At 37.0% G+C, this 14,638-nt stretch overlaps 1 pseudogene across 1 annotated transcript; it reads right to left on the bottom strand.

Annotated features, from left to right (window-relative positions):
* Positions 1 to 7,427: 7,427 nt before the first annotated feature.
* On the bottom strand, positions 7,428 to 10,470 carry LOC311616484 (polyadenylate-binding protein 1-like; annotated as a pseudogene). The gene is made up of 3 exons: positions 10,174 to 10,470; positions 9,445 to 9,636; positions 7,428 to 8,986 (listed from the first exon to the last, which is right to left on the bottom strand). The product of its transcript is annotated as a polyadenylate-binding protein 1-like (transcript).
* Positions 10,471 to 14,638: the final 4,168 nt, after the last annotated feature.

Below are 14,638 nucleotides of genomic sequence, written 5' to 3'. Positions count from 1 at the left end.
AAATCCCTTTGGAGGGTGCAAACACATTTAAATTCCTGAGTCTAACCTTCAGGAATTCTGTTAGAGAAATGATAGACTTATACATGAAATGGTGAATAAGCAGTTATTAAAGGAATTATATAAGCAAAAAGAATTAACATTTTAAAAGAGAAAGAGGGATGGCCTGGGAGGATATCAAGAAGGCACATAGCCAGGACCGGTTTGGCTCAATGGATAGAGTGTCAGCTTGGGGACTGAAGGGTCCCGGGTTCGATTCCGATCAAGGGCATGTACCTTGGTTGCAGGCATATCCCCAGTAGGGGGTGTGCAAGAGGCAGCTGATTGATGACTCTCTCTCATCGATGTTTCTAACTCTCTATCTCTCTCCCTTCCTCTCTGTACAAAATCAATAAAATATATTAAAAAAAAAAAAAAAAGAAGAAGAAGAAGGCACATAGGAGTGAACTATACATTGAAGGATTTTTTCTTCCTTGTATGTAGTTCAAATAGATTTTCTAGGGGATATAAAATTACAGTTGAAAGAATAATCTTGAGGTAACACCACATAATACAATGAACTTAGACTTCACATAGTCTTCTTACTTCATAAATATTTCGTGAGTATCTATGATGAGTGAGAAAATATGTCAAATTCCAGTGATATAAATATTCATAAGACATAGAATTATACTCAAGTTATAGTGAGAGAAAGATAACTACTTTTGCATTATACTTCAGATTCAAAAGTTTATTCACATTATAATTTCAGCTCGAACAAAAAAGAAAAAACCTATAGGGTTGATATTACTGTCTTTCTCTTACCCATAAATAGGAAGCATACCACACCAAAAAAATATACAAAAACACAAAATAAAACAAAAAACTGAGTCATAGTTTGTTTCTTGCTCTAAATTACACAGGGCTGCAAACCACTTTATTTATTCTATACTACAGCTCCTGCTGCAGAATGTTTTCCACAAATAAAATTAATGTTAGGTCTGATCATCCATGACTAGTTCTTCAGCTTAGTTATTGCACTGATCATTTTCATAGTTGATTTCTTAGATATTTTAGAAATGTATTTCTCCAACAGTTGGGTAACAGAGATCCCAACATCTGGGAATAAATTATCTGCTTTCTGTGACATTTACTAAGAGTCAAGGACTTGGCCTAACTCATTAGTCAGCTCTGCATAATTGTCCATGTATTTTTATTACATTTTGTATTAAAACCTTCATTTTAAGTTTTCAACATTAATAACTTTAAATAAGCTTTAATCTATTATTTTGATATTATCAAAATATATAAAGTGTATTATTATACAGTATTTATTAATATTATCTATAATAAAATATATGTATTACTATATTATAAAATCCTATTGTTTGTTGCTTCTGAGTTATTTAATATTAAATATATACTTTTATTAATGTCTGATAGAAATTAAAATACTATAAATATATTTTACTATATATTACTGTATAATAAAAGCCTAAGTGACCTTTACTGCTAATCAACCAAATGACCAGTTGCTATGATGCACACTGACCACCAGGGGCAGATTCTCAATGCAGAGTTGCCCCCTGGTTGTTGGTGTGCTCCCACAGGGGGGACACCATTCAGCCAGAATCCAGGCTCACAGCTGACAAGTACAGCAGCGGAGTACTTCCTGCCTGCACATCAGCACTAAGGAACAATGAGCCACACAGTGAGAAGCGATCAGGTGGGCAGTAAGGAGTGAGAGATCCCAGATTGTGAGAGGGATGTCTGATGAAGGGTCCTGAACTGTGGGAGGGTGCAGGCCAGGCTGAGTGTCATCCACCAGTGCACAGATTTTGTGCATTGGGCCTCTAGTTTAATATAAGTGTATACCACTAACCTCACTCTCATAGGAGATGGTGTTTTAGAGAAGCATTTCTTGTATTGATATAATTTGAAAATGGTATAAAGAGACTTGGATTATTAGAAAGTACACTGTAACAGTCAAAACTTAAATTTTGTACCTGGCTTTGCTACTAACTAGTTGTAAGAATAGAATTGTCATCTTTCTGGGCCTCATATTTCTCATCTACAAAATGAGAAGCTTGGACTGGAAAATTCATGTGCATGATTATTTAACCACCATTTGTTGAAACCAACCAAATGCAAAGATATATGCTTACAGTTGTTGCTATAAAGATGGATAAGACGATGATCCTCGCTTTAAGAATTACAACATCTGTTTAATAATAATAACTCATAATGATCACTAATTACTCTCTCAATTATGAGTTAAATAAACATGTTCCTATTTTCCTCATAATGTATGTTTGTGTGCATGTGTGTGCTTCTGCTCACACACAACCATCCTCTTATAGGAGCAAATTAATTGTAGAAAAGTTCAAACAAAGACAGACTTCACATAGATAACTTTTAATTAAAGAATGTCTATCAGAGAAGATAAAAGATGATGATTTACTCATTGCATTTCTTTTCTTTTCTTTTTTATCACCAGGGGAGAGCACAGACACAGCCCTCCACTACCACAAATTATGCAGTTGAGTTTCCCACATTTGGGGAAATTGCAAGCAAGGGTCAGCATACTCAGAGTGCAATGGGTAAACCTCACCCTGGGGAAACCACTTTCTTGATCATCGTAACTCCCCTGCCAGGTAAGTATTACCCATTACATTTCATTTGCATTTACTTTGTCCTTTTGGAGAGAGGTTAACTGTAAGAAGCTTATGAAAGCCTTGATTTAATTGAGTAAATTATAGAGAAAAAATATTTTCACTTAGTTTTGTAGTTAATGGGTCATTACTGAAGTCAACTATATTCTCATGCAGAAATCTGATCTGGGACATCTTCTACTTACACAGCAACCAAGGAGTTGACTTTCCTTAATGATTGTTTTTCTGGGTTGCAGGAGAAAATTTGAGAATTCTTGGGGGGGAAAAAGTCACATAGGAGGATGGCAAAATCTAGGTTTCAGGCTCAGAATCTTTAAGCTGAGTACTACCTTTGTAACTTACTAAGTACATCTTTGATCTAATAAATGGCAACTTAGTCCCTCTGGGCAATAAATTTTTTAAGTAGTGATCACTTTTGTCTACCTCACAGGAGGATTGAGAAATTCAAAGTGATTCTATTTGCAGTCTTTATAGAAGGTCATGCATGTTAAATGGGAGGGTATATTTTTGTAGGTAAAATGAAAAGAGTGTTAAGTGTTGTAAATGGGAAGTTAGGTAACAGCCATTCAGTTCAGGACTCTATTGGCTTTAGAAATGACTTAGTTTCATATTCTCACTTTATGAATAATAAAGGAAGCCCATTTAAAAAAAACAAAACTATAAAGTAAGATGTGTGTTATATTAAACTTTCACATAGTTTAGCTAACTAAAAATTAGCCATACTGATATTTTTTGAGTTCAGAAATCTTCAGGACAGTGACTTTTTAAATAATTTTAGTTTTGTGTTTTGATATTTATCCTGTGAGTGTGTACATATCAACTAATTCACTAGGCAATTCTAGATTTCTAGAGTTAGTTTTATGCTCTAAAAGTATACTCTCTCAGGGCAAGTTATCTCTTAGAGATAAAATGCATAACAATAAAAAATCTTTAAACTTTAAATCTGTAAATATATGTTTTAGAAATATCCAGGCTTCTGAATTCAGATTGCTGTAGATTTCCTCCAGCTTCCTCTAAGCTTTTGCCCTTGGAAGATGGATATCTTGGCTATGTTTAGGAAAAGAGCCTGCCTCTAAACCAAATGACGCATTTCCAACCTGCCCTCACTTGCTCTATTTATTCAGAGATAATTTCAAGATAGAAAAGTTGCAGTGGTTGTTAAGAGACAATTACCATGGGTCCCCCGCATTTCTGTACTTCCTCTGAGCTGAGACAGTAATTACCCTTTATTCCAGAATGTTCATGTGGCAAAGGGCCCTGGAAGATTGTGATAGTGCCTCTTTTTCAACAAAAAGATAGGCTTATGGCTATTATCAAATATCCAGATTTCCTAAATTCAGGGTTTCTTTCCTGTAATGTATCTGAGTGTACGCAGATGTCTCTTGGCACTATTTTTGCTGTCCTTTGGGAATCAGGCCTTAGGGAACCAGTGCAAACTTGCTCACCCTCAGGCTGCTTCTTTTAGTTGCTGACCTACTAATAGTCTTGTGTCTTCTACCAACAGCCATACACTGGGGCAGGCAAACGTGTTACCTTGCAAGTAAAATCTCACTCTTCCCAGCTCTTGGCAGTGATTACGGTACCTTATTCACAAGACTCTTCCCATCAAAGAGAATTAATTTAATCTCATTCCTATTTGAGAAAGATTGCTTTACAAATATGCATGTGATGCCAAACTAGCCAAAGCAATGTGAAGGTAAGTATGGGAGAAGGCTTTCTAGATCTTCATAAATCAAAGAGGAAGAGAAGCCATGTATGACCCTTGCAAGCATTTCATCCATCCTGCTTCAACCACGCATGGAAAAATAAGAGAACAAAACCAGAGAACAAGGCACAAGCCTGTCTCTAGCTGTAGCCAAGACACTCAACTGCTACTACATTGGAGAATGTACTTCCTTATTGTTTAAGGCAATTTGACTCAACTTCTTTGGATTATTTTCATCCAAATTGACTGAGCTGATACTGTAGCCTATGAGCCATGTCACCATGTACACTCCCTGGATCCACTGCAATGACATAGATCTCCAAACACTTATTTCATTTAGTTTTCTTTTTTCTTATACACACAGAAGACAGCATAATAATTATAAGTTCAATACAAATAATCACTTACATTAAGTAATAAAACATTTGACAGGCCAAAACTGATTTGGCTCAGCAGATAGAGCATTGGTCTATGGACTGAAGGGTCTCAGGTTTGATTCCCGTCAAGGGCATGTACGTTGGTTACGGCACATTCCCGGCAGGGGGTGTGCAGGAGGCAACTGGTCGATGTTTCTCTCTCATTGATGTTTCTAGCTCTCTATACCTCTTGCTTCCTCTCTGTAAAAGGTCAATAAAATATATTTTAAAAATATTGACAGTATCCCACACAAGGAACCTTCATAACCACAACTCTCCCCTGTCCCTCTAGAGATAATTACTTTTCAGAATTTTGTCATAAACATCTTCCTGCCTTTTTAAAAATAGCTTCACCTCCTAAATATGCATCCCTAAATATATAATATAATTTAGCTTTGCCTGCTTTTGAACTGTATATAAATGGAATCATTGTCTATGTATTATTTTTTGTCTAGCTTCTTTGTCAATTTCCATGTGACTTCTATCAGTTTGCTGTGCAAAGCTTCCATTTTTTTTTTTTTTGTTTTATACTATTGCATTGCATAAATACGTCAGTATTTATTTATACATGATATTGGTATTTGGTTGTTGTTTTTTTCTGGGACAAAGAACAAAAATTATGGCATACACATCCTTATATTGATATCTTGGTACCTACCTCCAAGATATTATCTAGGTTATACACCTAAAGAAAAATTTCTATATCATAGGATGTACATATTTTCAAATTTATCATATAATGCTAAATTTTTTATTTTATTTTTTATTTTTAGTATTTGTATTCCCAGAAGTATAGGAGGTTACCCACGATAAAAAATTCTGGTGTTATCCAACTTTTTAACTTTTGCTAAACAATTGAGATCTTAATCTCATTGTGTTTTTAAGTTGCATTTTTATGATTGCTAATTGAGGACCTTTTAATGTTTGTTAGGCCCCATAGCTATGTTCTGCTGAGATTTACATGTACAAATATTTTGCCCATTTCTTTATTGTGTTGCCAGATTTTTATTTTATTTATTTTTTTAATTTTATTGATTTTTTACAAAGAGGAAGAGAGAGGGATAGTTAGAAACATCGATGAGAGAGAATCATTGATCAGCTGCCTCTTACATGCCCCCCTACTGGGAATGTGCCCGCAACCAAGGTACATGCCCTTGACCGGAATCGAACCCGGGACCTTTCACTCTACAGGCCAACACTCTATCCACTGAGCCAAACCGGTTTTGGCGTGTTGCCAGATTTTTAAAGTTTATTTGTTGGAGTGCATTATGTATTCTAGGTACTAGTTCCAGATACTGTGGAATCAATGTCTTCTTCCAACATTAGTAACTTCCTTTCATTTCTTTACAGTATTTGAATGACGTTTAAAGTATTAATACCAACAAATATATCATTTTGTTATGGTACTACTTTTAGGTCATGAAGATGTTTTACATTACCTTAGAAAAACTTTAAACTTGTACAAAACTTTGATTTGTACAAGTAAATTTTTAATTCACATGAAATTCATATTTGCATCCTATATGATAAAGGTCAGCCTTTTGCCTCAGCAAATTCATTCCTCACTCACCTATGATTCCATCACAATAATAAATCAAGTGTCCACTTCTGTGGCAACCTGTTTCTAAATTTATCACATATTTATTCAAATGATAAAGGATGATCACTCAATATAAAGTAAAAACACAAAGCTGTATTATTGTTTACTATAGTAAGGGAGAGGTTTGCACACTAAGAACAGTATCTGAGGAGAAAGACAGCTGATCATATTTAAGGTTCTGGGGAAGCATGTATTTTCAGAAATCTAATGGAACTGGCATAATCTAGACTTGTGGTTAACTCAGATAAGACTGTTACTGATTGACATTGAGAAGTGGGTTCATTAGTGGGTTCAATCTGTCACGGATTGGCTGATTTTCAGAAGAAGTGGGTGATACTGATTTTTGGCTTACAAAAGTGTGCTCACTACCACAAGTTACTGTTCCTTATTTAACAAGCTTAAAACTGATTCAGACAATGACTTGTGACCATGACTAACAAATAATCAATCTTTTCCTACCTTTATGGGGACTTTTTTAAAACATCATTTTTTTGTGTGTCTATTTGTCTAACCAGGTACCAATTTCATTCTGTTTTAATTACTATAACTTTATCATGAGTCTTAATATTTGGTATGATATGCTCTTCCACTTTATTTTTCCCCCCAAGACAGTCTTAGGTATTCTCATCTATTTCAAGTCTTTATAAATTTTAGAAGCTGAGTTTTATTTATTTATTTATTTATTTATTTATTTACTGTTTAAGGACTTTTTATTAAAGCAAAAATTTTATAATCCAAATTATGTTTCCTTGCTCAGTTATCAATTCTGTTATTTAAAACAGAAGTGACATTATGAGCTATTCCACAGTAAAGAATTACAAAATTAAAGAAAGGAATGCTTTAAATTTTTGTACTTTGTTAAAAATTCTTTTTCCCAGGGTCTATAAAACATTAATTTGTTTTTATATTTTATGATTTTTTTGTAGTTTTTTTTGTTTTTGTTTTTAAATCAATAAGTAATCTAGGACTAGCATTATGTTTGCTAAACCTGGCATTTGCTCGGTACACAAGGTCCAAAGTTTCCTTTCCTTTTTTAATTTATTTTATATTTTGCAATGTTTTTGTTTTGTTTTTTTCCATAATATTGTTTTTCGATGTTTAGATATTTTTCTTTGGTGAAGCACGAGTTTCTTTTCGTGGTCCCTGATCAATTTTAAACAGTTGGAACACCGGTGGCACTGTTAACTGCTTTCTGGGCAGCCTCTTTAGCTTGGTGGGCTTGCAGTACGGCTACAGCTTCATCAACTTTAGAACGAAGAGATTCCGGAGACTAAAGCATATGAAGAAGTTCTGAATTATCGATCTCCAACAGCATGCCAGTGATTTTACCAGCAAGAGTAGGATGCATGGCTTGAATGAGAGGAAACAGCCTTTCACCCAACATTTGCTTTTGCTCTTGAGGAGGGGCAGATGCCAACTTGAAGCAGTCAAAGGCTCCTGACCTTGTACATGAATAGCAGGCTGCTGCATGGTGACTTTTGGCTGTGCATTAAGATGTTAAGGATTGTGAACTCCTGCAGGGCATTTATACTGTGGAACGGTGCGGACAGCAGGAGTAGCTGCAGCAGTAGCTGCTGCAGGACGAGGACCCATTGTCTGTGTTGACGTGTTAGCAACATGCTGTGTGGACATGACTTGTGGAACCTGTGAAGAAGCTGGTCTCATAGTACTAAATGGTGGTCTAGGAGCGGCTGGGCGGATAGCACCGGGCGTATTTTGGAATGGTTGAGGTCTGGCACCCTGAGCAGTCCAGTGAGGACTTGGTCTTAGTTGAGCAATTTGGCTAGGAGGATAGTATGCAGCACGGTTCTGAGTCTGTGGGATAGCTGCCATGAAGTAACCTGAAGGAGGTGCTGGTTGGTAAGGGCTGATTACGGGGTTGGGCACAGCTCTCACACTTGCCATTCTCTGCATATACTGGTTAGTGAGGTGAGCCTGGCGCTCTTCTTTGCGCTGAGCTAAAGCCACATACAATGGTTGGGTAGCCACAATTCTGCCATTCATTTCTGTAACTGCTTTAGTGGCTTCTTCTGGGGAGGAGAAACATACAAAACCAAACCCTTTGTTGTGACCACCTTCCATCATAACCTTTGCGCTAGTGATTGTACCAAATGGAGAGAACTCTTTCTGGAGACGTTCATCATCAATACCATCATCAAGATTCTTTACATAAAGGTTAACACCCTGGTATCTGGTGATCTTATCTTGCTTCACCTGTTCAAATTTATGCTTAAGTTCCGTCTGCCGTTCCAGTTTTTTCTGAGTTCGGCCAACGTAAATTTGTTTTCCATTGAGCTCCTTTCCATTCATCTCATCCACAGCTTTCTGTGCATCTTCATGCCTTTCAAAGCTTACAAATCCAAAACCTTTGGATTTTCCACTTTCATCTGTCATTACTTTCACACTTAAAGCAGGTCCAAACTTGCCAAAGAGATCCTTAAGGCACTCATCATCCATGTCTTCTCCAAAATTCTTGATGTAAACATTGGTGAACTCTTTTGCCCTAGCTCCAAGTTCTGCTTCTTGTTCTTTATGAGACTTAAATCGCCCAACAAATACTTTACGATCATTTAGAAGCATCCCGTTAACTTTTTTTAACAGCTCTTTCAGCTGCTTCCTGTGTTGCTGGAAACCAATCATTGTCTCACTAATAGAAAGAGGCTGGTCAACCTTGAAGCTCTGAAAGGTCAGAGCCAACCACACCCTATCTAATTGTGACAATAGTAACTGAGGCAACTTTCCCATCTTGTAATCATGTAAATCCTTTCTGATATGATAATCCCCTTATTACCTGCCTAAGGGCTATGGGTGTTTCCCAAAGCTGCTTAAGGGTACTGGGTGTTTCCCAAAGCTGCTTAAGGGTAATGGGTGTATCCCATAGCAGCCTCAATAAAAGGGATGGCAAGGCCAGAGACTAGAGAGTTTTCCCACTAGAGGTTCACTCCCGCCTGGCCCCCCATTTGTCCCAAATTAACTCTTTTCTAGTCTCTTTCTTCATTTTAGTGTGTGGCCTCCTCCAGAAACCGGACCCTGAGTGGGCCCTAATCACGCGGGTCGTGTTAAGGGTTCCCACACTGTGTCTCAAAATGTACAAACTCATAACCCTTGGAACCATTTTCATCACAAACCACCTTACATGAAAGGATGTTACCAAAAGCAGAAAATGTATCATGCAGTGCTTTATTATCAATGGATTTGTCCAAATTTTTTTTATAATATATTTTTTATTAAATTATTATTTTTGTACATATACCAATGCCCCCCACCCTCTCGTACATACCCTCCCTCCCCAGAGTTTTGCGTCCATTGGTTGTACTTATATACATGTATACAAGTCCTTTGGTTGATCGCTTATCTCCCCCAGATCTCCCCAACCTCCCCGCTGTAATTTGACAGTCTGCTTGTTGCTTTACTGTCCCAGTAATCCCACTCCTAGGAATATATCCCAAGAAGCTAGAAACATCAATCAGAAAGAATATATACACCCCTATGTTCATAGCAGCACAACTTACAATAGCTAGGATTTGGAAACAGCCTAGGTGCCCATCAGCAGATGATTGGATCCAAAAACTATGGTATATTTACACAATGGAATATTACGCAGCCATAAAAAAGAAAAAAATTCTTATCGTTTGCAGCAACCTGGATGGAATTGGAGAACATCATGCTGAGTGAAACAAGCCAGTCAATGAAAGAGAGACACCACATGACCTCACTTATTTATGGATGATAAAGAACATTATAAACTGAAGAACCAAAAGATAGATTTGTCCAAATTTTTAATGAATAAGTTGCTGACTCCACTTTTGGAAGTGATGGATCACGCTGAGACCACATGATGCGAACTGGCTTGCCCTTTATAACATCAAAATTCATGGTGTCCAAGTATGCTCCGGTCCGCCGGCTGCTGGAAGTTCACATACGCATAGCCTTGGGACCGGCGGGTGATCATGTCCCTGCAGACCGGATGGAGAGGATGGGCCAGGCCGGGCTGAACTTCTTGTAGAGCATCGCCTCGGTCACGTCGGGGTGCAGGTCCCCCATGTAGAGCGAGGCCATTGAGTAGCTGGGGGCGCTGGGGTTCATCTCCGTAAGGCTGCCCTCGGGGCCATGGGCCGCGACCTTTTTCCTGTTGAGAGGAAGAAGGGGAGCGAGTGCGGGGCCAGGGGAGGAGGAGCGGGGGCGAGCACGGAGGGACAAAAATCAAGCGGAATCGAGAAAACTACTCAACAGCCGCCGACAGCGAAGAAGGCCTTGGTCTCTGGGTTCCTTCTTGGAGCTGCTGCTGCTGCTGCTACTGCTTGCGGGGCCACCGGTGGGTCGGTCTCGGCTGCTTCACCGGGCTATTTTTATAAAAAAGAAAGAAAAAAAAAATAATAAGTCTCCGGTGGGGGGGAGGGAGACGCGGACTTTTCTGTAAAATTTCTTTTTTGTGTGTTTTTTAAAAGGTTTTTTTTAGATTTTTTGTTTCTGTTTTTTGTTTTGTTTTTGTTTTGTTTTTAATAATAAATGTGTGTTCCGAGCCCGGAGCACACACTCCGCACTCTCAGCACTAACCGCCGGGGAGAAGGGGCTAGAAGCTGATTTTTAAATTATAAACACAAACTTATGATTTTGTTTGTATTTCATTGAAACATCAGATCGATTTTAGAGAATTTATGTCTCTATAATATTGAATCTTCTAAGCTAAGAATATAAAGCACTCTTTTCACTTCTTCATGTTTTTTTTTTTTTTTCATGTCACTCAAAACATTTTAGCATTTTCTATATCTTGTACATATTTTGCTAGCTTTATTTCTAGGTACATCATATTATTTTATAGTATCATGAATGGCATATTTAATTCCTAACTACTTATTTCTGGTAGATAGTGTTTAATATATTTCTGTATATTTAGTTTGTATCATTATTAAATTTTCTTACTTATTTTTCTCACTTATCAATATAATATTTTTTAATTTGAAATGTACACAATAATGCAATCTCTTTTGTTTCTTTCCTATTCTTTTACCTTTTATTTCTATCCCTTGTTGCTGCTTACTTTACTAATTACACTTCTTGTAAAATATTGAATAGAAATTTTGATATCTAGAATTCCTCTGGCCACATTTTAGACATTTTCAAGCTTCTTTTTGAAATTGCAGGTGGATATATATAACTAAATCCTTATCAATGGAATTTGGGAGAGATGCATAATACTTCTAGTACTTATCTATCAAATAATTACACGTTATCCTTCATTTCCTTCTGCCCCTATACTATTTACTAAATGGAGAAGACTCTGAGAACCTACAGGAAAGCAAACTACAAGATGAGAAAAGCCTAGCTAGCTAAATGCCACATTGTTTTCCACCACATAAGAACTAATCACGCTGCACTGTCACTTAAGTGAGGATTGAATTTTATTAACTTACTTATCATTTGGATTTATCTGGTACATCAACTGGAAAGCATCCATTTACTTCATTACTTTCAGTCTTTCTCCCTCTTTAATATAAACATTTTAAGGATAAAATTTTCCTTATAAATACTGCTTTAGCTGCATCCCACAAGTTTTGCTTCGTTATGTTATTTTATGTGCTTAGGTAAAAATATTTTGTATTTTCCATTAAATTTCTTCTTTAATTTTTGAAATATCTATGTCTTTTTTCTCTTCAAGCATGAGTATTCTCTAGAGAATGAAGGGGGAGAGAGAGAGAAAGAGAAACATCTATATGAGAGAGGAACATTGATCAGTTGTCTCACAACTCAGTTGATTGGGATGAGCAGACCCACAGTTGGATTATCCCCTCAGGCCACATCCCCCACCAATGCACAAATCTGCGCACCAGCCTCTAGTTGAAGATAAAAGGCGTAACTGAGGAAGAAGCTGTGGCTGGACCTATGGGAAAAAACTTTACATTGCATATTAATACCCACTAGAGAGCACCTATTATAGAACAGTCAGTAACAACCAAGTACTGCATTTTTCCTTATATAAGATGCCCCCATGTATAAGATGTCCCCTATTTTTCCAACCCAAAATTAAGAAATCAATATTTTAAATATTTATCTGATTTTCCTTTTAGGTCTTTTTTTTTTTTTTTTTTTTTTTTTTTTTTTTTTTTATCTTAAGGAGTTGTTTTTCCTATTTTCTCCACTGTTTGATCATCTACTCAGTGGAAGGAGGTCCAAATTGTTTCTCTGCAGCTCTATGTCTATGCTCTTTTGCATAGCTGATTACATTCAGTTTGAATTTTGCAGAGTAAGACTATCACTTACTGGTATTTATCTTTTTATTTTTTGACATATTCATGGGCTCAGAATGCTCTGGTCCCTGTTGCATCTGTGCAATCTCCACCTCCAACTCCAATTACAGCATCATCTGAGATCAGTATCAATAAGGCTTGTGATTGGAGGAAGCCTATTTGACAAGGTATGGGCACCCATTTGGCTCCCTCCTCGATTGATTTCCATGTATAAGATAACCCTGGATTTTCAGTCTAATAATTTTAGAAAAAAATAGTGCCTTATACATGAAAAAAATATGGTAGATAAAAATCATCTGGCCAGTTGATATCAGTCAGGGTCATTCATTGACCCTTCCTGACCCTGCCCAGCTGCACAATGGGTTCTTAGAAAACAATAAAACAAAAACAAAAATGGAAATAGTCTTGAAACCAATAGATAGACTTCCACTAGTATGGTCTCTTCTGCACCACGGCCAATTAAAGCTGAACTCTGAATATAACTGCATCCCTTCAGGAGGCCAAGTCATCACTTAGTGGTGATTCATTTGGAAAAGTCAATTTCATATTGGTTGAAATGGACATATGTACAAGGATATGTTGTTTGCTTTTTTTTTTTTTAACCAGCATCACTAACTAAGGGCTTACAAAGCATCCAATACATCCAATACATCCAATACATCATAGCATCAAATTATTAAGGACCCAAGGATATATATTTGTAGCAAATAGAATGCAGCAATGAGCACATGGTCAATGCTCCTATGACATACTGCATGACCAAAACACTGATGGCATGATGGAATAATGAAACAGTGTTTTGAAGACATGGCTGATAGATCAACTTAGAGATGGTATGTTTAAAGTTGGGATGGAATCCTTCAGGAAGTAGTACACCTAAATAAGTTATCATTACATGGTACTGCCTCCAGTAGGTAGAATACACAGTATAGGAACCAAGGAATGGAAATAGAGTGATCGCATTCAGCATCACTGTCAGTGGCACACTTCGGGAATTTGTGCTTTATGTCTCTGCAGCATTAATCTCTGTAAGTCTAGAGATTCTGTTTGGTGTCCGACAAGTTGCTATAGGATGGAAATGTTAGACACAGAAGATACCATCTCTCACAGTGTGTTAATAATATAGCAGTGTAGTTATGAAAGCATGAAGAGGCTCCTACATCAAATAGAAGTTTTATTTATTTGTTTGTTTGTTTGTTTTTGTGGTCAAGGATGAGATAAGAATTCAAAGAGAATTAGGAATGGCAGAGAATATTTTCAGGGAGTGGTAGTGATGGAATTGGATTTTACAGGAAAAAAAGCAGTTAATCAGGCATATGTGTGGGTGAAAATCATTTAGGCAAAAGGCATAGAATTTTACATGAAGACTAGGTGATGTACAGACTTCTAATTCCAGTAAGTGGAATGGAATTTCAGAGGGAAAGGAATGTGCCAGAAGGTCAGGCTGCAGTGGCAGACAGAAAACAAAGCAGAAGCCTTTAATGCCACAGATGCCTGGGGGCAGGAGGAAGTCATCAAAGGGTTTTAATCTGGAGAATGAGGCTATTCCATGTGTACTGAGCAAATTAAACTGAGGACATCCATTCTTGTGTACCTTGTCCTCAGCCCATTCAGAAAAGAAAAATCCTCCTTTTGTCAACAAGCTCATATCTTCCGAAGACTTATAGCCTTCTGGAAAAATTTCAGTGTAATATTCCAAGTTCATAGCCAACTGTTCTTTTGGGAGAGAGAAAGAAAGAAAACGCACACACACACCCCTTCACTTTTTGAGTGTGTGTGTGTTTTATTTTTTTGTGGGGAAAGGAGATAACTTTAGATTTTTGGAAAACCAGGCCCTGATTATAGAGGCAGAGGGTATAATTTACTTCAATGATGAATTGTCTTGGGAAACAGAATATCCATTTAGAAAAAGGGACAAAGAAGCACTCTAAGGAAATCATCCTAAGCCGGAACACTGTGTTTCAGTTCTGTACAGAATCGCATATTAGTTAAATCAGGGGCAATGTTTTGCTAAGACATAA

Source organism: Pipistrellus hanaki (assembly GCF_964339955.1).
Source record: "Pipistrellus hanaki genome assembly, chromosome: 2".
NCBI classification, from domain to species: domain Eukaryota; kingdom Metazoa; phylum Chordata; class Mammalia; order Chiroptera; family Vespertilionidae; genus Pipistrellus; species Pipistrellus hanaki.
Note: the sequence above shows the minus strand (reverse complement) of the source record. Positions and strands in the feature narration are given on the sequence as shown.